At 36.1% G+C, this 26,902-nt stretch overlaps 1 protein-coding gene and 1 long non-coding RNA gene across 8 annotated transcripts in view; one reads left to right on the forward strand and one right to left on the reverse strand.

The window, feature by feature from the left end:
- Positions 1-26,902, reverse strand: part of DNM3 (dynamin 3) — a 609,645-nt gene that overhangs the window by 247,928 nt on the left and 334,815 nt on the right. The gene's annotated exons all lie outside the window — the stretch shown is intronic.
- On the forward strand, positions 19,584-25,655 carry LOC110141254 (uncharacterized). The gene is made up of 2 exons (XR_002315020.2): positions 19,584-22,068; positions 23,638-25,655. It is a non-coding gene; the product is annotated as an uncharacterized lncRNA (long non-coding RNA).

Raw genomic sequence — 26,902 nt, forward strand, 5'->3', positions numbered from 1 at the left:
TGGCCGACTACAGTCCATAAGGTTGCGAAGAGTCAGACACAACTGAAGCAACTAAGCAGGAGCACATTTTTTAAAAAGTATCTTTCTCACTCCTGACTGGAGTATTTTTAAACAAAAGAAATATATTAGAAAGCCATCTTTTTTATGTTTGGCACCTTTGCTTGTGTTTCTGAGTAATTGTTAGTATAACATCTTACATTAAGCTACCTAACAGTAATCAGAAGGTGAGAATTTATTGCCAAATAAATTGGAAAGCAGCCCTTATGTCTATTATGTGACCCCAAGTCATATTTTTTGAATTTACAAATCATGGATTCTCTTAGGGAAATCTGAAAGCTGACAATCAAGCAACAATAGATAGGTCATTATATTATACTAGGTTTGAAATATTTTCTTTACATAAAATTCCATATAAATAATTAGAAGCAGAATTTAGGCAAGCTATTATGTATTGTTTTTCAGTGACAATAATTGTATATATTGCTGTTTCCTACCACTATAAAAATATTTACAAACATAAGTCCATGCCTACATGAACAGCTTAGCCGTAAAGAATCTGCCTGCAATGCAGGAGACCTGGGTTTGATCCCTGGGTTGGGAAGATCCACGGAGGATCCATGGGGCAACCTGCCCCGGTACTCTTGCCTAGAGAATCCCAAGGACAGAGGAGCCTGGCAGGCTGTAGCCCACAGGGTTGCACAGAATTGACATGACTGCAGTGACTAAGTAGCAGCACATGAACAGCAAGAAATTTAACAAAACAATGGAGACAGAAATAATTTTTCAATTCCTTTGCTAATACACTTCAGCTAAAACATTGCCTTAGAGAATCATATTTTTAGGAAATAGTGTTTGCAATCAGCAAAGCAAGATGGATGAATTTCATTGTAAAAGATAATCACAGAGAGAAAATCCATAACTTATCATGGTAGTACCTCCTAGAATTTAATAGTAGTCAATTCCATGGAGTTCTTTCTTTTGTTCAATCTAAGTCTCTGGTAGCAATTTACACTAATTTATTTTGTTTACTTTCCCTTGGAAGATGAAATGTGGGTGACTATCCTTCTTACACTAAAATCTAATTTATTAGAGGCAGTTAAGTCAATTTTAAGCTGCTTAAGTCAATTTTCAGCTTCTTCCCCACTCAAAACAACACCTTCTTTCTTAAACTTACATCCCTGGACCCCCCATCCCACCCCCCCATCTTGCCAGATTCCAACCCTGAATCACTTTAGTTGCTCATCCATGGTACTTTGCTCAAATTTTTCATACCTCTCGTAGAATATGGGCATTAAATGGGATGTATCACATAAATATGACCAATGCCAAGCAGCAGGGAAATATCATTCTTGATATATTTCATTCTAACAAATACTCTTATTGATTCAGTTCAAATCCCTATTATTGGGTTGACCAAAAATTTGTTTGGATTTTTTCCCATCAAATGTAATAGAAAAACCCAAATGAACTTTTTTGGCCAACTCAATTATTTCATTCTAACATTGCGGTAAACTTCTTAAAAATTCTTAACAAGAGTCTTGTAATGCTGAAGTTAAGCTAAGAAATGGGCCATGGCAACAAAGAGGTCTTGGTTTTTCTCTTTAGCCCTGTGTCATTGTTTTTCCTCATCTACATTCCACCTTTTATTCATTGTTTGAATAGCAAGTGCAACTTTGTATTTAGATCATACAGGAGGTTAACATCACTGCCTAAGTGTCATCCAAAGACTAATGAACTTATTCCGAGCTCTGTCATCAAAATCACTGATGAAAAGAGCAAATAATTCAGTCCCCCAACCAAAGTTAATGGATCCTGTTGACCTACTAACAGAGTAATTGTCATGATTTTTTTAAAACAATTCACATTTTACAGTGAGTACCAGATTGATACATGTGTAGAGTCCCTCAGTGAAAATCTATTAAGGGTATTAGCTGATATTTTGCATCTATTTCTCAGACAGGCAGGACACTCATTAACCCATTAGTGAGCACATACACTGCCAAATTCCTTGCCAGAGGATCACAGTGAATTCAGGAACAGAATCAAAAGTCTCAATATTCTATGCTGTATCACACAACTGGTGAGCACATCATCTATTTCTTAAAATACATTTCAGGAAAATCAGCTTAGAACTGAATCTAATTCACTTTTGAAAGATCAAGTACCATGTTTATACACAATGCTAAATTTGTAAGGAAGACCAGTGTATGTGAAATACAAGTTTAGTTCTATGTGAGTCAGGAAGTATTAACCATGGCGGTCTTGGACTGTAATTCATTCTGTAAGATGAACTTATTGTAGCTGAAATACAACAGCAGAGGTTATTTGATGATGGAATCTTATTCGCGAGTAAAAGCTGTTTTTCTAAAGAGATTACATGGAAAAATACATGAGTACATGAACCAATGAGGACATCTGAAAGTCTGATGAACTTAACATGGTGTTTGTTCTTTCCCATCTAGAAATGCCCCTTTTATTTATCTTACTACTTTTTAGCATAACTTGGCATTGACTAAGAAGCTAAAAGAGATAGAAATTAATTAATAGTGCCAATGAGTCTCAAATTGCAAGATACTTCTCCAAAGGAAGCATGTGACCATTTAAATGACTTTACTCATGTGCTTCTCTCATTTGTACCATTATTCACAAGTATGAAATCAGGTAGACACATTAGCCAGCAAAACAACACTCTTGTTTAAAGCTTGATCACGGGCATAAAGAAGATAACCAGTAGAACACCAAGATACATACATACAAAGGATTATGACTTTCAGATCTAAAGCAATATCCAGTTTATCAAGCCATGATGCTTTCAACTGTCATTGACATTGAAGAGTGTTAGGGAACCTTTTATTTAATAGAGTAAATGTATTTTTTAAAAATAATTTTTTGATATTATATGTCAAAACTATTATTTTAATTGTATATTTTTTGCCTCTGAAAACAAAGTTCACCAAACTTTATGAGTGTAGTGTATACATGGATTTTAAATTTGGGCTTTAAGATTTTATCAGTGATCTGCTTCTCTGACTAGAAATTTTTTTTTTAATCATCAGAAACTAAAAGTCCTCTGTTTAGCTTTCAGGGTGCTCCATCATGCTCCATCATCCAATACCATTCTATTTATTCAATCCTGAGTCCTTCCTTACCCCAAGGCATACCTTCTACTCACAAGGGCTATCTTGGATACAACCCAAGTCTACCTCCTCCACTGTCTGCTCCCTAGTTTATGTTCTTGTTCCTTTCTTAACAGGAATGTTCCCCTTTTTCCATGCACTTCCTTATAGTTTATTCATTGTCAAGGCCTACCTTCCCCTCTAAGATTCCTCTGGTATGTTCCTGATTCCTCTTCTTTATGCCAGTCATCATATCACTCAGATCTTAAACAGGTCTCTAGGATCAACTTCACCTCCTTCTACCCTTTCTCTCATTCTCTTCCAGGCTCACTAACCTCCAGACATGCTCTTAGCTCCACTTTAAAGGCTCTTTCCCCAATGGTCTGTGTGTTCATACGCTCACCACTTGCACATAGTTGCTCCAATGTTGTGTTTCCTAACCATTCTATTTTATACTGCAATGTGTTTCCTAGATTTTCTGCTCCCTGTTTATCCTTTAATTTTTTTTTTCCCATTGCTCTGGATAATCAGGAGGGCAGGGATTTTTGTCTGTTGTATCTCCAGTGCCTAGAAAAGTATCTGGCACATAGTAAGTACTCTAAACAGCTGCTGAATAAATTAAGCAAAATTATTGAATGCTAGCTCTATCCTAAATGCTTGATAAGCATAATAAATTAAATGACTATATTGAAATTTATGTTCTAAGTGCCTGACAAATATTGCCTTGTTTAATCCTCACATCATCCAGTGAAAAAGGTTCTATTATCATCATCTCAATTTAATAGATGGAAAAAATGAAACAGAGAGAGCAAGTGAATTAGCTACAGTTAAGCAATGGTGGTGCTAGTGGCAAAGAACTCACCGACCAGCACAGGAGACATAAGAGACACAGCTACAACCCCTGAGTCTGGATGATCCCCTGGAGGAGGGCATGGCAACCTGCTCCAGTATTCTTGCCTGGAAAATCGCCATGGACAGAGGAGCCTGGTGGGCTACAGTCCATAGGGTCACAAAAAGCTGGACACAACTGAAGCAACTTAGCACACAAGCAACTAGTAGTGCTTCCCACTACTTAGCTTAGTGGTAAAGAATCTGCTTGCCAATGCAGGAGTTCCAGGTTTGACCCCTGGGTTGGGAAGATGCCCTGGAGGAGGAAATGGCAACCCACTCCAGTATTCTTGCCTGGAGAATCCCATGGACAGAGAAGCCTAGAAGGCTTCATTCAACACGACTTAGTGACTAAATAACAACAACAACAACAAAGCAACTAGTAAGTCTCAACTGAAACTACAGGTACAGTTTTTCCAACAGGTGCTGTATAAATTGTTGAAGAATATCTTCAAACACATCCCAATTTATGTTGTCATTATCATCTAAGTCAGGCCTTCTCCCAACCACCTCTCCTTTGACAAATGAGAAAATGACAGATCTGAATTAGACTACAAAACAACAAAGTCATTTGCACCTCATGTGTCTTTTAATTTTCCTCAAATGCTTCTATACCATTCTACCCTTACCACAAACTATTGACCAATTACTGCAAAGAGTAGACTTACTTATGGTATACATCTCTTTCTAAAACAGAATGCAAGGCAACTAGCTTTAGACATTATTTTCTAATTATAATAAGAAGGAGGGAGAGGAGAAGAAGGACATGAGGAAGAGGAAAGAAGGAATGGAAAGAAGTGGGAAAAGAAGAGAAAAAAACCCAAAAGAATAAAACCTACTACAATTACCAATCAACATTAGGGGAAAGAAATAGAGACTTCAAGGCCTGGCTCTGGTGTCTTTCTAGAAATTATTAGCTAAGAAAAGCATCCCGAATATTCTGGAATACAAAAACAAGTCTACACTAAGTCTAGTTACTTAAAAAGATTTTAAAAATATGACTTGCAGGCACCTAGAAACTCCCAGACTGTGAGCTCCACAGAACCTGGTCCCAGGTCATGATCCATATGAATGAGGTAAGAGTGAGGCATCAAGTCTGGTTCAGAAGTAAGTAGAAACAATAATAACAATAGAGGCTAACTGGGCTGATCTGGACCATATACACTGGTCTGGTCATATCAGGTTTTACAGCCAAGAGCAGTTCTAAGTGTTTGGTGCCCCTACTATACTGCTAGTTAAATACTTTGAGAATCACCCCTGAAGCTAACAGTTATTAAAGTGTTTAATAAACACCAGGCAATACGCAGAGAGCTTTTATCCCCAAATCACAAGTTGTTCAGTAACTCAGCAGTGTCAAACTCTTTGTGCCCCCATGGACTGCAACACACCAGATTTCCCTGTCTTTCACTATCTCCTGGAGTTTGCTAAAATTCATGTCCATTGAGTCAGTGATACCATCCAACCATATGATCGTCTGGTTGTTCCCTTCTTCTCCTGCATTCATTCTTTCCAAGCATCAGCATCTTTTCTAGTGAATCAGCTCTTCCCCTCAGGTGGCCAAAGCATTGGAGCTTCAGCTTCAGCATCAGTCCTTCCAATGAATATTCAGGACTGATTTCCTTTAGAATTACTGGTTTCATCTCCTTGCAGTCCAAGGCACTCTCAAGAGTCTTCTCCAATACCACAGTTTAAAAGCATCAATTCTTCAGTGCTCAGCCTTTTTTATTGTCCAGCTCTCACATCTGTACATGACTACTAGAAAAACAATACCTTTGACTATATGAACCTTTGCTGGCAACATAATGACTTTGCTTTTTTATACGCTGTCCAGGTTTGTCATAGCTTTTCTTCCAAGGAGCGTCTTTTAATTTCATGGCTGCAGTCATTGTCCGGGGTGATTTTGGAGCCCAAGAAGATAAAGTTTGTCATTGTTTCTACTGATTCCCCATCTATTTTCCATGAAGTGATGGAACCAGATGTCATGATCTTGGTTTTCTGAATGTTGAGTTTTAAGCCAGCTTTTCCACCTTCCTCTTTCACCTTCATCAAGAGGCTGTTTAATCTTTGCTTCTGCCATTAAGGTGGTGTCATCTGCATATCTGAATTTATTGATATTTCTCCCAGCCATCTTGATTCCAGCTTCTGCTTCATCCAGCTTGGCATTTTGCATGATGTTCTCTGCATATAAGTTAAATAAGCAGGGTGACAATATACAGCCTTGACATACTCCTTTCCCAATTTGGAACCAGTCCTTCTGTTCCATGTCTGGTTCTAACTGTTGTTTCTTGACCTGCATACAGGTTTCTCAGGAGGCTGGTGACGGGACAGGAATGCAAAAGTAGAAAATCAAGAGATACCTAGTGTAATACGCAAGTTTGGCCTTGGAGTACAAAACAAAACAGAGCAAAGGCTAACAGAGTTTTGCCAAGAGAATGCACTGGTCATAGCAAACACCCTCTTCCAACAACACAATATATGATTCTATGCATGGACATCACCAGATGGTCAATACCAAAATCAGACTGATATTCTTTGTAGCCAAAGATGGAGAAGCTCTATATAGTCAGCAAAAACAAGACCAGGAGCTGACTGTGGCTCAGATCATGAACTCCTTATTGCAAAATTCGGACTTAAAATGAAGAAAGTAGGGAAAACTACTAGGCTATTCATGTATGACCTAAATCAAATCCCTTACAATTATACAGTGGAAGTGACAGACAGATTCAAGGGATTAGATCTGATAGAGTACCTGAAGAACTATGGATGAAGGCTGGTAACAAAGTATAGGAGGCAGTGATCAAAACTATCCCCAAGGGGAAAAAATCGCAAAATGGCCAAATGGTTGTCTGAGGAGGCTTAACAAATAGCTGAGAAAAGAAGAGAAGTGAAAGACAAAAGAAAAAAGGAAAGATATACCCATCTGAATGCAGAGTTCCAAAGAATATCAAGGAGAGATAAGAAAGCCTTCCTAAGTGAACAATGGAAAAAAAAAAAAAATAGAGGAAAACAATAGAATAGGAAAGACTAGAGCTCTCTTAAAAAAAAAATCAGAGATACAAAGGGAACATTTCATGCAAAGATGGGCACAATAAAGGACAGAAACCATATGGATCTAACAGAAGCAGAAGACATTAAGAAGTGGCAAGAATACACAGAAGAACTACACAAAAAATATCTTCATGACCTGTATAACCATGGTGGTGTGACCACTCACTTAGAGCCAGACATACTGGAGTGTGAAGTCAAGTGGGCCTTATGAATCACCACTTATGAACAAAGCTAGTGGAGGTGATGGAATTCCAGCTGAGCTATTTCAAATCCTCAAAGATGGTGCTGTGAAAGTGCTGCACACTACATTCCAACAAATTTGGAAAACTCAGCAGTGGCCACAGGACTGGAAAAGTTCAGTTTTCACTCCAATCCCAAAGACGGGCAATGCCAAAGAATGTTCAAACTACTGCACAATTGCACTCATTTCACATGCTATCAAGGTAATGCTCAGTGCTCACTTCGGCAGCACATATACTAAAATTGGAAAGGGAATGCTCAAAATCCTTCAAATTAGGCTTAAACAGTATGTGAACTGAGAACTTACAGATGTATAAGCTGGATTTAGAAAAGGCAGAGAAATCAGAGATCAAATTGTGAACACCTGTTACATCATAGAAAAAGCAAGAGAATTCTAGAAAAACATCTACTTCTGCTTCATTGACTATGCTAAAGCCTTTGACTGTGTGGATCACAACAAATAACAAGAATGACAAGTAAATATTCCCAACAACACATAGCGAAGTAAGTGGTAGAGCTGGATACACAACCAGCTCCAGAGTATGGCTGTCTAGCTCCATATTCTGTACACTCAGCCACTATTCTCCTGCTTGCTCCAGAACAACAACAACAAAAAAACAACCCTCGTTCTGCAGTGTTTAAACAGATAACAGCATGTTGTTAGATAAACCTGAACATTTTTGTAAATACATATTTATCCAAAATTTTGAAATCATTCTTTCTTCTTAACAACTGTTTTTGCCCTTTAAGTCATCTCAAACTCCTGGAAGGCATGAGTTTTTTTATCATTTATCTTTCCACCTCCAGTACAGTGTCTGTAATATGGTAGGAGTTGGATAAATGTTTATGGAATAAATGAATGAATGAGAAAATAAATGAACTGAGTGACTGTTCGTTTATTTTTACATCTTATCTAAAAAATGGCACTTTCAAAGGACACAAGACACCTTGGCTATAAATGTAGGCTAAGACAAATTATGTATTAGATATTAAGTATAGCCAGCTAAAAGTTTTCAGATTGCACATTAAAATAGTAAAAAGCAAAATGAAATAAAATACAAAAAACACCATGTTAAATAACAGTATATAAAATCAACCTCAAACAACTGAGCCTCCCTTTCCAACATAACACAGGAAATTAAGTTGTGAAAGCAAAAGTTTTAATCTACTTAAGTATACAATAACTTAGTTTTTTAATCTTGATCTGGTGTTTTTCAAGGCCTACTGAAATCAGAAATGTAGATATGTTACTCCTAAACATAGGTGTGTACAATCTGGTCATATTTATTAAACAGAAATAACAACTTGAATGATTGATCTTTATATTTTAATTATTCACAGTCTACTTAATCATGTTTATTCTTCCTTAAATGCTAACTTTATAATACATTTAAATTGTATACGGGCTACTAAATAGAAAACTAAAAAAAAAAAAACCTCTGGAATATTTTTTTTTAACATTGAAACAGTTCAACCCTTTTATTCCCATCTAGTCCAGCCAAACACCTACTCATATCGAGTTTTACATAGCTAAAGTAAAACACTACAGTAAAATTCTCCCATTCCTAAAAGGGGTGATCTAAAACTAAGTAAAAAAGAGGGTTTTTCTGTTTTCTTTCCCTTTGCACTCTCAAAAGCATGTTTGCTTACCAAAAACCAGAAAGAGGCTTTTGTTTTAATTTCAACGAGACAAATGTTAGAGTATTACTACTCATCAACAGGAAGCAAAATTACTCATCCATTCCACTGAGCTATCTAAGACTAGAAGACTCCACATATTTTCTCCCTTCTTAAAGGATTCTATGCGATGGGATTAAATTTCACAAATTCCAGAATACATTTACATATGGGATTTTAAAATTTAATCCCTTTGCCATTCACTTTAGTTTTAAACAACTTGCTTATCTTCTTCCTGCTAGTACAAAATTCAGTGCAGAAATGGAAACCAGATTTCTTTACGTAGTGAAGTTCATGTGGTTTCCACATTTCTCCAGGCAGTCGTTTCCCAGCAGACATTCATCTAAAATATTCTTCCATGAGTGATTTTTAGGTAAGATGGCATCTGTAGCATTTGTGGCACGTTTTAAGCACAGTCTCAAGTGCATTACAAATGGTCTGTGCATTACAGCATTCTACATTGCAGCTAACATTGAAAGTCTTTGTAAAGGTAAACAGAGATCGTTAAAAATGTAATCTAGTAAGGTGATTTGGCATGGCCTTGATTCCTACTTAAGAAGGAATCTCCTCTCTTTGACTCTTCACATTCAGGAAAATCTCAGACTGATCAATATGTCTTTGTTAACCTGACTACATTTGGAAAGCCACTGTGCAGCACACATAGTAACTATAGGTGTGGCGCCCTGCCTTCAAGAAGTTCACAATCAAGTGGAAAAGATGAGACATAAACACCAGAGCAAGTCAAGCAGCAGTCTGAGAAGTGAGAGCAGAGCACAGTGGCTGAGTGAGTGAAACGGTCTGTGAAGTTCTCAGGGAGCACCTCACGTGCAACAGTCTCTGGAACTGAGAAAGCCAATCTGAAGCGAAATGGTGAGGGGAATTCCCTGGGAGTCTAATGATTAGGACTCAGTACTTTCACTGCCATGTTACAGGTTCAATCCCTGGTCAGGGAACTGAGACCCCATAAGCCGTGCGGTGCTGTCACAAAATTAAAAAAAAAAAAAAGTAAAACAGTGTGATCAATCTAAAACTTCACTGTCCTCTCTTCTTATTTCTAAAGATATCTAATATTAAAAAAAGATTCCAAAGTCACTGCTTCTGTGGAGGACTATTGTAAAAGGCACAGGAGGTATAAAAAGAATTTAATTTAGATTTGGAGACTTTTTTTTTTTTTTAAAGCAATGCATACACAGGATAAACTTAAATGATGGAAAATTCAAGGAGAAAAAACAAAATCTCATTAAACCATCTAATACATTATTTTCACTGGTAGCTCAATTCCAACTTTGTTTCCTAAAGAAATAAACAGGAAGAACTGGGGCTGGAGAGAAGAGGACAGAGCTAAAAGTCTCAGAAGAGAGGCAGAGGGGGGAGACAGAACAGTAGGAAAAAGGAGAAGAAAAGAACAAAAGTTAATAATAAGCCTATTCTCCTGGATGCCTTTTGATCACTTTGGTGGAGATATAATATAGTACAATAGTACATTCCACTGCCTTCTGACATAGTAGACTAGTTTAACTAATATTTTCAGATCTTCCTCTCTTTAAATATTCAGCAGCACCACAAAAGTTACCAAGGGTGGAAATGGTACTTGCTACAGCACCATGACCCCTAGCCCCAAGGCAATGCTGTCATAATTCTCTAAACCACTGCTGTGTGAATTGTTGAAGAATGTCTTCAAAAACATCCCAATTAAGTTTAACATTATCATCTAAATCAGACCTTCTCCCAACCACCTCCTCCTAACCGTCTCTCATTTCACAAATGAGAAAATGGCAGAGCTGAACTAGAACCAATCAATTCTGATGCTCCTCTCTTATACTTCAGGTGTATCCAAGAAAGCAAAGGTTTCATTTAACTTCAAAGAAGTGGAATTTGTACAGGAAAGATGAAAATTTGAAATTAAATACAATTAATTTTTTTACTCTGTACAAATACTAAATCACCAAACATCTTCTGCTGTAGGCACGGAGCAAATTGGCTTTAGTGGTTTCACTACAAAGGTTAATTTGAAACTTCTACTGATGTAGGTAAGCAAAGGGAATTTGGAATATTAGGTATTATGGAAATAATCTTAAAAAGAACAGTCTTTAACAGGGTCTTACCAAAGAGTTTCCACCAGCATACACAAAAACTCACTAAAACTCTCCTATACTGAATATGAAGGAAATATACACCATGGGAATTTTTGATTAAATTTGTTTTTAATTTTTAATTAAATTCATTTTTTATTTTTAATTCCCCACAGGTATAAGTGGTGAATTCTCTGGAAGTCCAGTGGTTAGGACTCCTTCCTTCTACTGTAGGGGACATGGATTTGATTCCTGGTCTTGAACTAAGATTCCACAAGCCGAGCTGAGTGACGAAAAAAAAAAAAAGGAAAAAAAAAAAAAAGCCAAAAACTGGGGCAGTTGGTACATTCAGGAAACCCTGCATATACATACAACAGACAAATGAACTGAAAATGATACAGTATAGGAATGCAACAGAAGTCGCAAGCAACTAAACAAGTCTGAATATACAAAGTATTGTCAAAGCAAAACAAAATTAAAACATAATAAAATGAAGTAAGAATGGACATTAACAAATTGGATTCGATCTAACCAGTATAAGCCTTAATGGGCGACTAATAGCAATTATTTCATGGTCTGAATGAAGGCAGAGGTATAAATGAAACTGACTTAGAAAATAGGCTGGACAAAATTTGCTGGAAAATAAACTCCAATTGACTTTCTTGTTCTTTTTAAGGTTTTTTTTTTAAAAAATGAGGGGCTCAACTTTACAAAAACTAATCACTTGAAATGTAGTACTGAAAATTTAAGGGACTGAAATCATTAAAAAAAGGGAGGTAAGTAAGTTATCTTTACACTGGTTTCACCACTGGCAGAAGGCAGTTACTTTCAGAAAAATCAAAAGATTCCTCTTATACAGCTTATTCTGGTTCTTGTTTCCTCTGTTATAAAACTTGGGGGGAAAAGAACTTTAAGTTCTTTTAGTTCTTTGATAAGCTTCTCAGTAATAATTTCATGAGGCCCTGAAAATGCAAAGTGAACTCTAAGCCTGGGTTCCAGAGAGCTGATGCACACGCTGGGCCAGAAAGCATCCCAGGCCACCCCCAGACATTTTCAGTGGGATCTAGATCCCTTAAAGAAAACAAACTAGTTCCCCAACAATGCAAGCCAATATTTCAAAAGGAATCATAATCCATCCTGGCCAATAAAATTCAAGACTAGTTCTTCCTTGAAAAGACTAAGATGAAACAGAAACAAAGTTCCACTGCACTAGAGGAAAACATTTTGCTACAAGGCAGAAGGTTGGGAGCAAACTTCCCAAACCAAACCAATCATACACAAAGTGTGTGTGCAGTTTTTAAATGTAATCAGCTATAGCTCCACCTGCAGAGAAACTAATCCCCTTAAAACAGTATATTTGCAAAATGACAAAGGCATTTCCTACCTGATTTTCACTTATTAACCTTCAACTGGTGCTATAAAGCTCTGGTAGGCAGAGTTTTCAAAAAAAAATAATGAAATGTGCACGCACTAAAACTAACGTCTAAGATTACACAAAACATTCATATACTTCAGCTTTTAAAATGGGAAAAGAATTGATTTTGAAGTTGGTAATTCTCATATAGAAATCTGGTTTACTTTAAAAGTATATAGAGACATAGGATACAAAAATATTTACAAATTACATAAATATTTACAAAGTATATAAATATATACACACACATACACTTACACATGCTTGTACATTTATACACATGTGTTTTAATATATACATGCAAAACAATAATAAAAGCAGATAAAAGAGAGGAAGGTCATTACTGATTTTTCAAACAGATTCTCCAAAAGGTTATTTTATGGACCCCCTCCCACTACAGTCTTTTTTAAAATCCTGTTGTCTTCCTTTCAAAATCAAGTATTTTCTTCTATTTTTACCTATTTTACACACAGATGATTTATTTACTCAATGAGATTATAAATATCTTGAGGAAAAGAACACTTTCTTCCTGAACAGTACTTGGTGTTGCTTGCATTTTGGAGTCACAGGACTCCAGTAACTGAATCAAAGGGCTTCCCTAGTGGCTGAGTGGTGAAGAATCCACCTGCCAATGCAGGAGATGCAGGTTCAATCCTTGGATCAGGAAGATCCCCTGGAGAAGGAAATGGCAACCCTCTCCAGGATTCCTGCCTGGGAATTCCCATGGTCAGAGGAACCCGGCGGGCTACAGTCCATGGGGTCACACAGTCGGACATGACTGAGAGACTAAACAACAACTGGATTCAAGATGGAGGCCTAGTTGTGTCCTCACTGCAGCATCTGATCTTCACAAGGCCTTTGTCTGGGCCAAGCCCTGATCCAAGTTTTTCTCACACATTACCCCTTTTAGTCCTCAGAGAAACCTTATTTTACAAATAAGGAAATGAGAGCTCATAATACTACAGTTAAACAATTGCCAAGGTCTCCAGATAGTAAACTGTGAAGTCAGGATTCAAACCCATACCCTCCAGTTCCAAAACTCTTATTCTCCACTGTCTCTTGGGGCTTCCACTTCAACTGCAACCTTGGAGAAATCCTACCTTTGAGGGTTGTTGGATTAAATTATATCACATGTAAAAAACTAGTATGGAGGGCCTGGTCTAAAATCAGTCTCAAAAAAAAGTATTAAAAAGAAACAAAACAAACCTTTAAAAATGGAAAACAGTATACTTCCCCTTTTATACAACATTTACATTGTAGTTCTGAATGTCAATGAAGTTACATAATCTGATTCTGCATGACAAATTGAAGCAATTTTTCCTTAATATGCAAATAAGTGATTTTATAAAGATATATGATTCATATTCATTTACAACATGGAAATAACCTTTCAACATGAACTAATTTATACACCTAGTGCTTTCGTGTATCTATAAAAGTAAATTCTCTTCTCATGAAAAGAAGTATTTTAATATGGTCTCACATATCCCTTAAATAAATTCTCTGGAAAATGAACAGAATTGGGAAGCCAGTTAAGGTAACCTTAATATTTTCAACTAAACAGATTTATGTTGGATTTAACCCTTTTAGCAATTCATATAATTTGTATTTCCCTTCTGAATATACCAAAAGATTATACATCCTATAATAAAGATACTGTGCCATGTATTATGCAGGTATGCCTATCATCACAAAGACTTGGAGCTTCTATAACGATATACTGCATCATTGCAGGTATTCTGGAATAAGCAGAAAGCTCTCTTTACACACACATTTCCTGGGAGCCAGTATGCTTCACTTGCACTTCCAAACACAAAAAGGATACTTTTTCTACCCCTGAAAAATATGCTTTCTGAGCCTCTATGTGATGCACACACAGATTTATTTTCCCCTTTTTGATACCATGCATGCTTAGTTTCTGAGTCGTACTAAGGATATAAACTATTGGTGATGTCAAAAGACATCAGGAGTCAATATTCTAAAATTATCAGTGACCTGAGGACACCATATTTCTCTTGTTCAAGTGAGCCAATACTCATTTTAAAGTCTGACTGTAACGTGGAATTCAATGAGAGTTCATAGTACATAGCATTCAGATGATGCTCATCAGCTTTCGAGGGTTGAAGCAGCAGCAGACTGCATTCCTAGTACGCTCTCACTTAAAATCTGCCTCAAAAGGCCAGCACTAATTTTCCAATCCTTTTTTTTTAACCTCCCCCTAAAGATTTCAAGACACTGCTTCAAATTTTACTGGAGTCATAAATCATATATTTACCTTCATGCGACTGGTTTTCAAGGAGCCAGAGTTAGTAAGGTTGGTCTGCCGGATGTATTATGTTTCTTAAATACAGAAATGGCTGCTGTGCACGCCAGTGGTTAGTAAAACTCAAAGACGTAACATTATCTTTCTCAATTGATTTGAGGAAAGAATGCTCATAAAATATATACTGATTTTGGTTAGGGGCTGATTTCTAAATAAACAGACTCAGCAATGGAAATTCTAGAGACGGGCGAAACAAAACATGCATTAGTAAATGAACGTTTTAAAATCAACTCTCTCACAATCTTTGCCTTTTGCAAGCTTTGTGAAGATTGTAAAATCAGTTGCACTAAGCTTATGATTTACAGGTGTTCTAATTTAACTTCTTTTTCAGTTGTTGAAAGAAAATATTTTCACTCTTCTGGACTATTTCTCCTCTTTTTATAGCCTCTGATGTTACATCTCTGACTAAGAAGGCACTTCACTGCAGTGACCTGAAGGCAGCCATTTGTTTGATAGTCAGAGAAGGAGAGAAAAAGGGAAAGCTTTGCTACAACAAATCTCCCAGTCCTTTTGGGCCCTGATAAAAATAGGAAATGCTGGTGACCAGAAGACAGCATTGCCTCCAATAAAAAAGGAAAAAAAGTGCTAAGCCATACAACATAAAGCCAAACTAAGTGGGGTTATCTTCCCTAATTTGCAATGAACTGGGGTCAACTAGATTTTTATCTCAAATACAAACTGGGAAGGAGACAACAAGAGAGGAAACGCCACATCTTGGTTAGGTCCTGCTTTTCACACAAGATTGTATGACTGATAGCTACACAGGATGCTTCCAGAAGATTAGAAGGCCAAAAATAAGTAAGGAAGTATGACTGATCCAAGGTTCACAATTCTTTCTAAAAGAACAGTGCAACCTGATACATAACTGCAATACACATACATTTAAAAATTATACCATGTTTTCCATTTAAGATAAAAAATAGTATACCTTTAATTCTTGAATTATTGTTATGATAAAAGTTTGATTGGAAATCACGTACATACTATGTAACTTTTACTCAATTTTGATAATTTACTGACTGGCCTACTTTAGGCCAGTTAAAGATAGTACAGACACCATTTCTACCTTCAATTAATATATTCTATTTGGGGGAAAAATCCAAATATGTGAAATAATAATATTTTAGTACAAAGTTAAAAGAAGACAGCAGATAACTGATAAATTATTAACAAGATGTTAAGTGCTATTCAAATTCAATAAGGGAAAAATTTATCTATATGGGCTAACAATATGCTTCTCAGCACAGCCTCTGAGTCAGAAAAAAGTTGAGTTCTGCCACTTACTGTAATTACATGAGGTAATATGCTTAACCTCTCTGAGCCTCAATTTCACCACCAATAAAATGGGAATCATAATATTTACCCCCTTTTTACAAAGTTATTATAAGAAATGGATAGACTGTATATGAAAGAATTTTGTCATCTATAAGGAGGCTATAAAATGACCATTCAGAAGGTGGTAAAAGGGTTCACATTAAACTATTACCATTAATTTGAAAAAGCCGAGAGGGTAGAGTTTGGAGGGAAAGATTATTAACGTTTTCCTTTCATACTTTCTATTATTTGAACCTTTATAATGCCCATGTACTAATCTTGCAACCAAATAAATTAAAGCTATATAAATGCTATCTGAAGTGTGCATACCTAGATGTCGCAGACTATTTTAACTGTAAATACTAATAACACTGTTCCTTTATAAATACATAGAAACAAGACTCAGTCCTGGTTTTAGTTAGAGAATTTCTAAAAATTATAAAAATTTGCTAGGCTTGGGAATGATAACCAACTGAAACAGTACTTCCTTTCCATGACATTTTCAAAAAGAGCAAATTCTGTAGTCACCCAAAACCATCCATTGATTCAAAATTATCACTTTGGTCAATACCTTTAGAAATAACTGAGTTAAATAACAATAGTTCTCAAAGGCAAGCCTTTATCATGTTTAACTTTGGTTTTTAAGGCCCATCACATTTTAGATATTTAACTTATAACTTTAAGAAAAGTCCTCAGGTCATTTCTAAGTGAATGCCAAGGGCTTTCCATAAAGGCATGGCAGACTTTCTCCAACTGAACTTGGTCACAGATTAGCAGTCCTAATGTTAGAAGTAAGTGTGAGCTCTTTGAGGGCAGGAATCATATCTTTTTCATCTTAATTCCAGTCCCTGGCATTGTGACTAGCACATGAGTAGGCAAGAATAAATATTTGTTGAACTATTTGGAAGAAAGTTTTCCTCACTCGGAGGCCCAATGAGATGGGCATATATGCTAAGTGGAACATAACCTTTCTAGTTGTTTTTGTATAAAATCACTTAAAATGCTTCAAAAGCAGTAAAAATAAGTATAAAAGTGAGTTCCTTAAATAAAATGTCATTTAAAAAAACCCTATTTGAGAAACAGATATCTTTTATATTTGAAAAAGCATAGATTTGTGAACTAAGATGAAATCATGGAGCAGACTAATTGGAATCACCTTTCATCAGCCTTACAAAAATTCCCAAGGCATGTTTCATCAATAAAACTGTTCAATAGAGGGCAGAGGAAAGGCTTTCACTGTTTGTGACGGAAACAAGCCCATACCTGGAGTGCTAGATTCCTGGCTGACTATTATCTCTCTGGCTCATGGCTCCTCTACGATGATTTGTGAGTAAACATATACATACTCAAAAAGACAGAATTGGTATCCACATGTAATGACACTATTACTTTGGGCTTCCCATGGTGGCTCAGACGGTTAAGAATCTGCCTGCAATGTGGGAGACTTGGGTTCAATCCCTGGGTTGGGAAGATCCCCTGGAGGAGGGCATGGCAACCCACTCCAGTATTCTTGCCAGGAAAATCCCATAGACAGAGAAAATCCCATCCCTGGCGGGCTACAGTCCATGGGGTTGCAAAGAGTTGGACACAAATTAAACAACTAAGCATAGCACAGTCACACTTGCATATTTCAAGCATTATGTAATACTGTGAAGTAATGACAGGGGAAAAAGAAGTTGAGGCACACTGGGCTTGCTCAATCACTATGGAATAAGCCCTGAAAACATAAGCGTGGAAGCAGAAGTACAATGATAGGAAGTAATCCCTCCAAATTTCCACTGATGATTTAATCTCTCTATGAATGATGTACCTAATGCTAATATCTTAGTTCCATCCTAAACTGCTGGATAATTCTATTTTAATCTTATTTAATCTCCCTCCCTAGGTGAGCAGGGCTTGTAATAACTTTTGAACCCTTTAACGGTATGTTAATTCAAGAGAAGACATTTAACAACAAGAAAATGCTTTAAGAGAATTCTCACTTGAAGCCTTCTGAAATATTCAATCCAACATATTTTAAAGAGAGATTTTTCTGCTTCTAAAAAGTATTGTGGACAGTTAGTAGAAATGAATTCTGCTGGCTGTACTTCTTGAAAGAATTCTAAGTTTCTTAGTTTGGCCACTCAAATTTGGAAGCTATCTAGAAATTTTCTCACATTTTGATCCCTGGAAGGGCTATTAATCAAGCTCTTGTTTGAGGCAACTCAAACTTCAATCAGAATACTATGGACGGGAAGTCAGAGAACTGGACAATCAGAATATTCAACAGAATATATAATTGAAAACATCACCAAGAGAAGAAAAGTAGATGCCAGCGGGCTGATACGTTATAACCTTTGGTCAAGCGGTACTTGGCAAATTTCAACAGATTTAATTAACCAGCGATAAAACTAAGCAGTAGAATACCATTAAAACAAAACAAAAATATTAACACAGACCCAGGAATTGCCAGTGAAAAAAACAGTGCTGTACCTAATAGCATGGATCTACCAGAGGTAATCTGTTAGGAGATCGGAGTCGTTATTTCATAGTGGAGGCTTGAAATGAAAACTTTTAAGTTTCTTTAGGTCAAGCTATAGCACAGCGTTCGGAGAGCCAGCCAAAATCGCTGAGGAAGGCCACATGTGGAACTAATTACTCATGGAGAGGCCATGACAAAGAACATTTCTCCAGACTTTTCATGGGGGCTTCACTTTCAGGAAGTTGCTATAATTACTGTTCAAGTCTAGATCAGCCTGCAAGCTGCTGACAGATCCAACAGACAGGAGGAGGAGGAGGGAAAGAGAGAGAGAGAGGGAAAAAAAAAAATGAACTTATCTGCCCTTTCTGACGAGTGAAATACCAGAAAATAAAGTACCACAGGAAAGCTCAAAAAGGTTTCCAAATGAGCCCTGGCTTCCAGTGTTCAACTTACTGTTTACTTTTTTATCTACCCTCTATCTTCAAATTACTTTTCGAGCCTGGATCGGACAGCAAATTTGTACTTCTACACTAACTCACTTTCAGTTGGCCACAGCAGAACTGTACATCTCGACTTTTTTTTTTTTTTTTTTTACAGCTTTTCCATACTGGGGCCCACTTCCTGCCCAGTTGAGGAAAAAAATCTGGCCTGAAGATGAAATGACTGCTTAACATTACACTAAAACATCTGGTACCATTTTATGCACAGACCCATGTCTGAGAGCAGGCGATTCCAGCGGTCTCTCCAGCGGCACAGCGCATACCCAAACCTCCCCAGGGTGACATCATCCCATATATGGACTCTCCAGCCCAGCCCTCCCCCTTTTCCTGGTCCTAAATTCATTGCCAGTTCCCCAGTCTGCAGCAAATGTGCCACGTCAAGACTGGAAATCACAGCCCTTGAGTCTCAGTCGGGGCAGCAGAATTCGGGGGGGAAGCCGAAGGCAACCCCTGGTGCAGGAGGGGAGGCTTTTCCCCAACACCGGGAGAGGATTTTTAAGTGCATAGTTGGAAGCTTCTGGAGATCCTGCTCCGTCGCCCCAGTGTTCAGACTACCTGTTCAGGACAATGCCGTTGTACAGTAGTCTGCACATTGGTTAGACTGGGCAAGGGAGAGCAACGCCATGGACAGCTGGGGACAAAAGTGGCAGTTTCCAAGGAGGAAGACATTTGTTTGCTCCTTTTTCGAATCTCATATCCAGTGTTTTTCTTCACAGGTTTTGCACAGTAGGGGCCAGGAAGCCCTCGGGGACACTGCCGAGAAAGGACTGCTCGAGGGAAGACCTGTGGGTAAGGCCTTCTTGACTGCTCACCTGGGCTGTGACCAGGAGAGCCCAGGTGGGGAGCCAACGATTTGCTTTCACATGCGAGAGAAACTGAGGCGGGATTGTGACAGACAGGTCTGCGTTTAGTTTTAAAAGAGCAACGATGTGTGGTACACTGCGATTTACTAGCTGTTGTTCAATTTCTGGAGTTTAAGTATTTTCTTAAATTTAAAGGTTTTCCCACTTCAAAATGAAATATGAAAAGACGCCAAACACTTAAGAATAATTTAATGAGGCTGGTTTTGAATTGTTGAAATTGATAATCCAGAGACTTAAAAACATATTTGAATGAGAGTTGAAGTATAACATTTAGCATCCCAGGATTGAATCCATTTTGCCCCAAAGTAAACAATACTTGCTATTTTTAAAATGCTATCTGAATAGTGCTTTTCTTAAATTTTATATAATATAAATATCAGGAATAATATTATCTAACAATAAAAGGAGAGGCTGCCAAGAATTTTTGCCTACCAGACAATGCAGATAGGACTGGTCCAGAAAAGAGCACCAACCCAGAACTTATTGAGTCAGCAACCAAATAAATTGGAGAATAAAAACCTCTATATTCCAATATTCCAATATGTATCTCTGTATTACATTTTTTAAAAATCTAAGAATGGTTGATAACTGCTGGTCAGCTGAGCCCTCCTGGCTATATTTTACAATGCTTCTATTTCTCTGAGCACTTAAAATGATAAGGTACTTTGTCTAGAAACCCACTGATAAAAAAGGAATTTGTAAACGAAAGCAAAGTTTTCTTTGGTCAGTTTCCAGCTGTCCTGGGGGTGAAGGAGGGTGGGAGAGGGGGAGGAAGGTGGGAGGGAGGAAAACCCTCAAGTTGAATGAAATCCCAATAGAGAGAATAATGGAGAAAGTCTGGATTGCAATACGTGCAATACGATCCATGTTGAACTTTAGAGATGGGTCCCTTAAAGAACGTTCTGGAAAAAAATGTTACTGCTTTAACCCCCATTTATATCTATCCCCAAACAATTCCATATAATGAAAACATCTGTTCTTTAGGCTTTTGTGTGAATGTACCCTCTTTTGTCCTTTCAATTCTGTCATGTTATAGTGATTCCTTAACAAATCCTTTTCCAAATCATACATTTTGCAACAATTCAAACATTGTCACAAGTTCTCTGTCAAAACATTTGATTATCAAAGTTTCCCCCTAGTTATATTTTGTTGAAAGAACTTATTTTAAAAGTTACCACTTGATCATTCCAAAACTGGTAGAAAAGTTTTCTCTTTTATTCATGGTTTTTAGCTAAAATACAAAAAGCAAGGATTTATTACAGCGATTTCTTCCACTTAAATGATTCAGTAATGTCATTTTTTTTTTCTATTTTATCTTGGAGGCTTCCATTATTAATTATTTCTAACAGAGCAAGTAAGATTTTTTAAATCTGCTTTTTTTAACATAGGAAAACAACAACAACAAAATCTATTAGGTAGCTTTACAGGAGTTTATTTTTTCAAGAAACACATTTTTACTATTCAATATAGTTACCAAAGAAGATAAAGTACTTTGGCAATATTTAAGAATTTTCAAATTTGAGGGTTTTTTGTCTTGTGTTTTTACTCCATAGAATAATGGAATTTCCTAACTTGCTTTCATTTCACGTATGTTTAATTTAAATGTCTTTTTTCATATTAAGTGGCCTTTTTGCTTTAAAGAAACAAATCACCACTGGTTCCTCACCTATTTTTTTCCTCAGGGTGACTTTTAGTCTGGAGACAGAGGGGACCCGGTGGTGTCCTTGGCCTAAGCACAGAAGCAGAAACATTATTAATTTGCAAAAAGCATAGCCGAGGAACCCCTGCATGTGCTTGGTGGAGTTCGGGTAACCTATTTTTGATGCAAGCTTTTAACAAACGGGAAGGAATAGTATGTGTTTTTAAATTGTATGGACTAAATTAAAAATCAAAAGTAAAAGCTCACTGTATAAACCACTGCCAACTAAAGGAAGGATGGTGGTTTATGCGCTGGTATATACACCAACATGTATAAACATACGTATGATAAAATAACCCTATCTATTTCCAGGGCAATTAGGATAATGTTTAACTTTATTTTGATATTACTTTGTAAGGAAATATACAAATATTTTAGGAATCAAGGGATCTATTCCAGAGGAAACTAACCAACAATGAACATCCTCTACTAAAACTACCCCTGGAAATAATGGTAAGTGTTAAGTATTAAAATTAAATATTGTACATCTTCAGAAAGACAAAATTGTTTGCAAGGCCCGTCCAAAGTGTACTTCTTAGGAACTTAGTAGTTATTTTGCATTTTAGCACATGGTGATTGATAAGTTAGACTAGTTACTGAGTTAAAAGGAGATTTTTTTCCGCTATCTAAGAAAAGGAAATTCAGAGCCTTAGCTTCAACACCATCATTTCTTAATTGGAAAGAATCAATATGAAACAGTTTATTTACATTTTCAACTCCCACTGTTTTTTTTTTAAGCCATAGATCTCAAAACCAAAGAAAATTTATTTACAATGGGACAAAATTTCACACTGATTACTTTCTTGCAGTTGTCAATAGGTTTAATGTCCTTCCTGCTTGGCATTTGAGCTTTCTGCCAAGATACTGTGTTTATATTTTTTAAAAACCAAAATATACTATCTACCCCCACCTCTCACCCTACAGACCACCCAAGTTTTTCACTTTGTGGGAAAAAGTTCTGGCACAAAACTCCTAATGAAGGAATCTTCTTCCCCAACCCCCCTTTTTTCTGGTTGAAGTCTTAAGACTGTTACAGGACATAAAAAGAAAATACAATTTGGTAATGTAAAAATGTTCACTTACCCACCAGCATCCATCCTTACTAAAGAGAAGTCAAAGCTTTTGGTTACTCTACAAGAGATTTGTTTTTTAAAAACAACCCACTTTCCTCTCTCTACGGAGACTATCCCACCCATCTCAATGTCTAAATAATAACTAAGAGACCATCACTCATAAATACCAGCTTAAAATAACTAGAAGTCAGGCTTTAACCTAAGAAAAGACAGGAAATTCCTGCATAAAGATTAAAACTTTCTTATTTGCTTTCTTCTACTTTTTTAACCTTGGTGTGCTACAAATTATGTAGATAGAAATATCTGTCAATTGTTTGAAGCGCTCTCATTAAGAATTTTTATCAGTTTTAATAAATAGAGGTAATAAAGTAAATTAAGGAAAATAATTAAATCTTAGTTTTGAATTTCCTGACTTTTTTGTGACAACCAGTTTCCTGGAGTTGCTTTGGTTTAATTTTGCTGTAAAAGACTTAGAATAGGATTCATTTTTTGCATTTCTTTCTTAAGGTCATAAATAAAAGACCAAAAAACGGCATGTGACCATATATAAAATAGAAGGTATAAAATATAAACAGCTCTTTTATATTTTACCTACTACTTTGAGTGATAATGAATTAATATTCACTGAACAGTTTAGAAGACAGAAAAAAGTCTGCAATATGTTTTTAGCCTTCCATCTTTTAAAAAAGCTTAGAGGCAGGTTCAATATAACCAAAAAGTGTGCATATGCCACATACTTACTAAAATTGTGCTTTTAAAATTTTTTAGAAATATAAATTGTCCAAAAGTCTTATAAGTAGAATAAAATCATTTTTTAGCAAGATTTTTTGCCCCTGAAAAACAGTTATGGTTTTTCAGACACAAAGATATTGGGATATCTTGTTTTAATAGAATTGCTTCATATTAAAGGATAATATAAACTCACAAATATTTCTTTCTATTTTTTCAGGTTGCATGCATCATTCCTTTAATTGAGCAGAGTTAACTGGATCAAATTATTTATGGGAGAGAGAGGGAAAGCTATACAGAATTACAGTAATTTTAAAATTCTACCAATATGCTCTTTGTTAGTGAATCACTCCATAAATATTTTCTGTTGCACTCAAGGCAGCAACAGTAACAAAATAGTTCCTTAAGGTATTTGTTTTTGCATACTCTGGCCTTGTAATTATCTAAGCAGCAGCCAAGTTTAGTGATGGTTTTTACTCTGTCAAGAAAAAATAATAAGTCTTCCACTCAGAAGTGATGACCAGAAACAATCTGATATTTATTTTTTGAAATTAAACAAATAGAAAGTTGCACTTATCAACTTTTTGTTAAAACTGTACCATATCTAATCACTGCATAACAATTCAGATGTATAGAATACTGTCATTTTTTCAGTCTCTAAAATCTAATTTGTTCTCCATAAACTTTCTCTTCTCTATTTTCACAGAATTTTACAATTAAAGGGAAATAACAAACTATTTGCTTCCTTAAAATTCTTTGGAAAAAAATTCCCTAAGTACACACTCCTTGGACAATAAGGTTTTGTTTTATTCTTCAAGAAATTCTGTTTATTGGAATTTTGACTATCTATATATTTTATTTTTTAAAGGGCAAAGGAATTTATTAAGTATCTCTAAGGATGTAAATTGATTATTTATATTAAAATAACCAGTAGAGTTATTCTCAAGTCACCAGAATTAAATTTCCTAACTGTATCTTTACCACTATTAACTCTTTCTTATATGAATTTTAAGGAGATTTTTTAAAGGGTCTGATTTTCATTTTTGGATATGAAATCGAGTTTCCTTTTCTATGTTTAAGGTACTATTTTGTAACTGCACTGCACTAACACGTCCAAAACACACTGTGAGCATCACTATGAGCAACAACCTTTTAGATTATACCCTCTTGATTCATGGCACAGCCCTGTAGTTAATTAAGAGGAGGAGAACTTAAGCTCACAATTGCTTTTTATTTGGTTTTCACATCCATACTCTAAAATGTTGCATTAAAAAGAATATGAGAAATTTAAATAAATTTCTGTTGCTTAATAAAATATTGATGAAAATACATTTCCTTGTGAAAATCCCACTGTCAAAGCATCAGATACCAAAGTCCGCTGGTTGAACTGTCAAATACATTAGGCTCATTAATTATTATGAATATGGCTTCCATTTCCATGTAAATGACAAGCTTCTTTTTCATGGGCAAGGTTATGGTACTTATCCATTACAAGAAACATGTATAAACACAGTCTTTATCTTTAACCTCAGTTTTAAAATATGCAGAGTTTTCATGAAGAGGAAAAACATCTGGTTCAATTACTCTGAACTCTGACTGCATGTGGGCCAGTAGTAATATGAATTGGATTTAAGAATAAACCGTGTGTTTAGTCTTTTTTGTTGTTGTTTTTTCCTGAAAATGTCTGTGTGAATTTTCTGTTATGTCAATTATCCTTGTTAGCACATTTGGAACAAATGTATCAGTGTACTTTCTGAATAAAGTCGAAAGTCTAACTTGTTTTTAGCTCCATAATGTTTTAATGTTTAATTCTATTGTGTGTTTTTCTCCCTTTCCCCTGACCTTCCAAAATCACCAAATCTGGAAAACAGGCTGATTGTATCTGCCCATGAGCAAAGGAAACCCGAAGGAACCAAGGGCCTGGCTGGACGGAGTTGTCATGTGTCTGCCTGTCTACACTTGCTGTGCAGAACATCCGCTCACCTGTACAGCAGGCACAGACAGGCAGTCACATGACAACCCAGCCTGAGTGACAACCAGCCATTGAGAGAAAGCAGCCCTCACACCGTAGCATCTACACCAAGAGCTACAGCCAAAATGAGGGACGCGGGGGCCTGGAGTTTTAATCTGTTGGTTTCTTAACTCGTATGTATTCTTCTTCTTCTTCAAATATTGAAACCCACCAAAAGTAAAGTGAGTGGTGCTTATGAAATATAATAAAACCCATTTCTGAAAATATTACTGTGCTTTCTATAGTTCTCTTTTCCTAATTGTTGTCAGTAACTTACTACCCTTGACATTGATTGTACACAGCTTTGCAGCACCCCCCAAATGAATATAACCTCAGCCTGATGCTTGACAAAGAATAAGTAATTCTGATAATTCTACTCCCAAAACTAAGTTTAGTTTTGAAACTAAACTAAACATCATGACTTTTCAAGAGAAGGAGGAAGAAAAGAAAAAGAGTGACGAGATAATACTCCAGGGATCATGTATTTTGAGTTAACAAACTCTGCCAGCTTGGGTCTGGGTAAAACACAATGAAAAGAGTATTTACTTCCAACATAATTTTCAAATGTACTAGAGCAATTGCTTCTTTTGATATATAGAAAGCCGAAATTGAAGCTCTGATATTTCCAAGTGTCACGATGTACGTAAGTTTATTATTGTCATTGTTTAATTAAGAAGGAACTATATTTCTTAAGGTGGTATTTAAGGGGCCAAAGCACATGTATACGCTTGGAATACACGCTCCCATTCACTGTAAACTTTCAAACCCTTGAAATGTTCAGGCAATTCAATTATTTTCAAAAAGAACAAAGAAAGGCATTAAAGGATATGCAACATATATTCTGCCATATCTTTTGAGGAAATATCAAAACTTCAGTTTACACCTTGTGAACTGGATTGAAATGATCAGGTCAGCCTATTTATATGAATATTTCAAACATTCAAGGGTAAAAAGCAGGGAGATGGGTAAACTTAGAAATTTTGTCAACTTTGGTTGGATTTACTAAAATGTTTTAACTTCAGTATTTAGAACTAATTTTCCTCTTTCTTAGAAAGATACTGGTCAAGCTTTAAAAAATGTTGCACAAGATTACCAAATTTTGGGAGTTTTCTTAAATCTAAACATTTCAAATGTATATTTTGGATTACATCAAACTATTTTTATTCAGATATTTCATTTTTAAAATGAAAGATTTAATCATAAGGCTAAAAACCACCAGGTTCAAAACTTTTTTTATTATGTGATATTTTACCAACCTGACACCATTGTTTCTTAAAAATAACAACAATAAAAACAGTGACTGGGTAAAACTAATAGGTAAAAATATGATTAAAACTAAATTCTTGCATTTACAATCTGGGCCTAAGGAAATATGTAATCTGCTAAAATGTGCAACTGCAAAACACATCGTGCAATGAAGGTTTTTACCTTAAAGAAGAGTCCCCTGAGCAGCAAATATAGTCCTAAACAATAG

Source organism: Odocoileus virginianus, chromosome 11 (assembly GCF_023699985.2).
Source record: "Odocoileus virginianus isolate 20LAN1187 ecotype Illinois chromosome 11, Ovbor_1.2, whole genome shotgun sequence".
NCBI classification, from domain to species: Eukaryota; Metazoa; Chordata; class Mammalia; order Artiodactyla; family Cervidae; genus Odocoileus; species Odocoileus virginianus.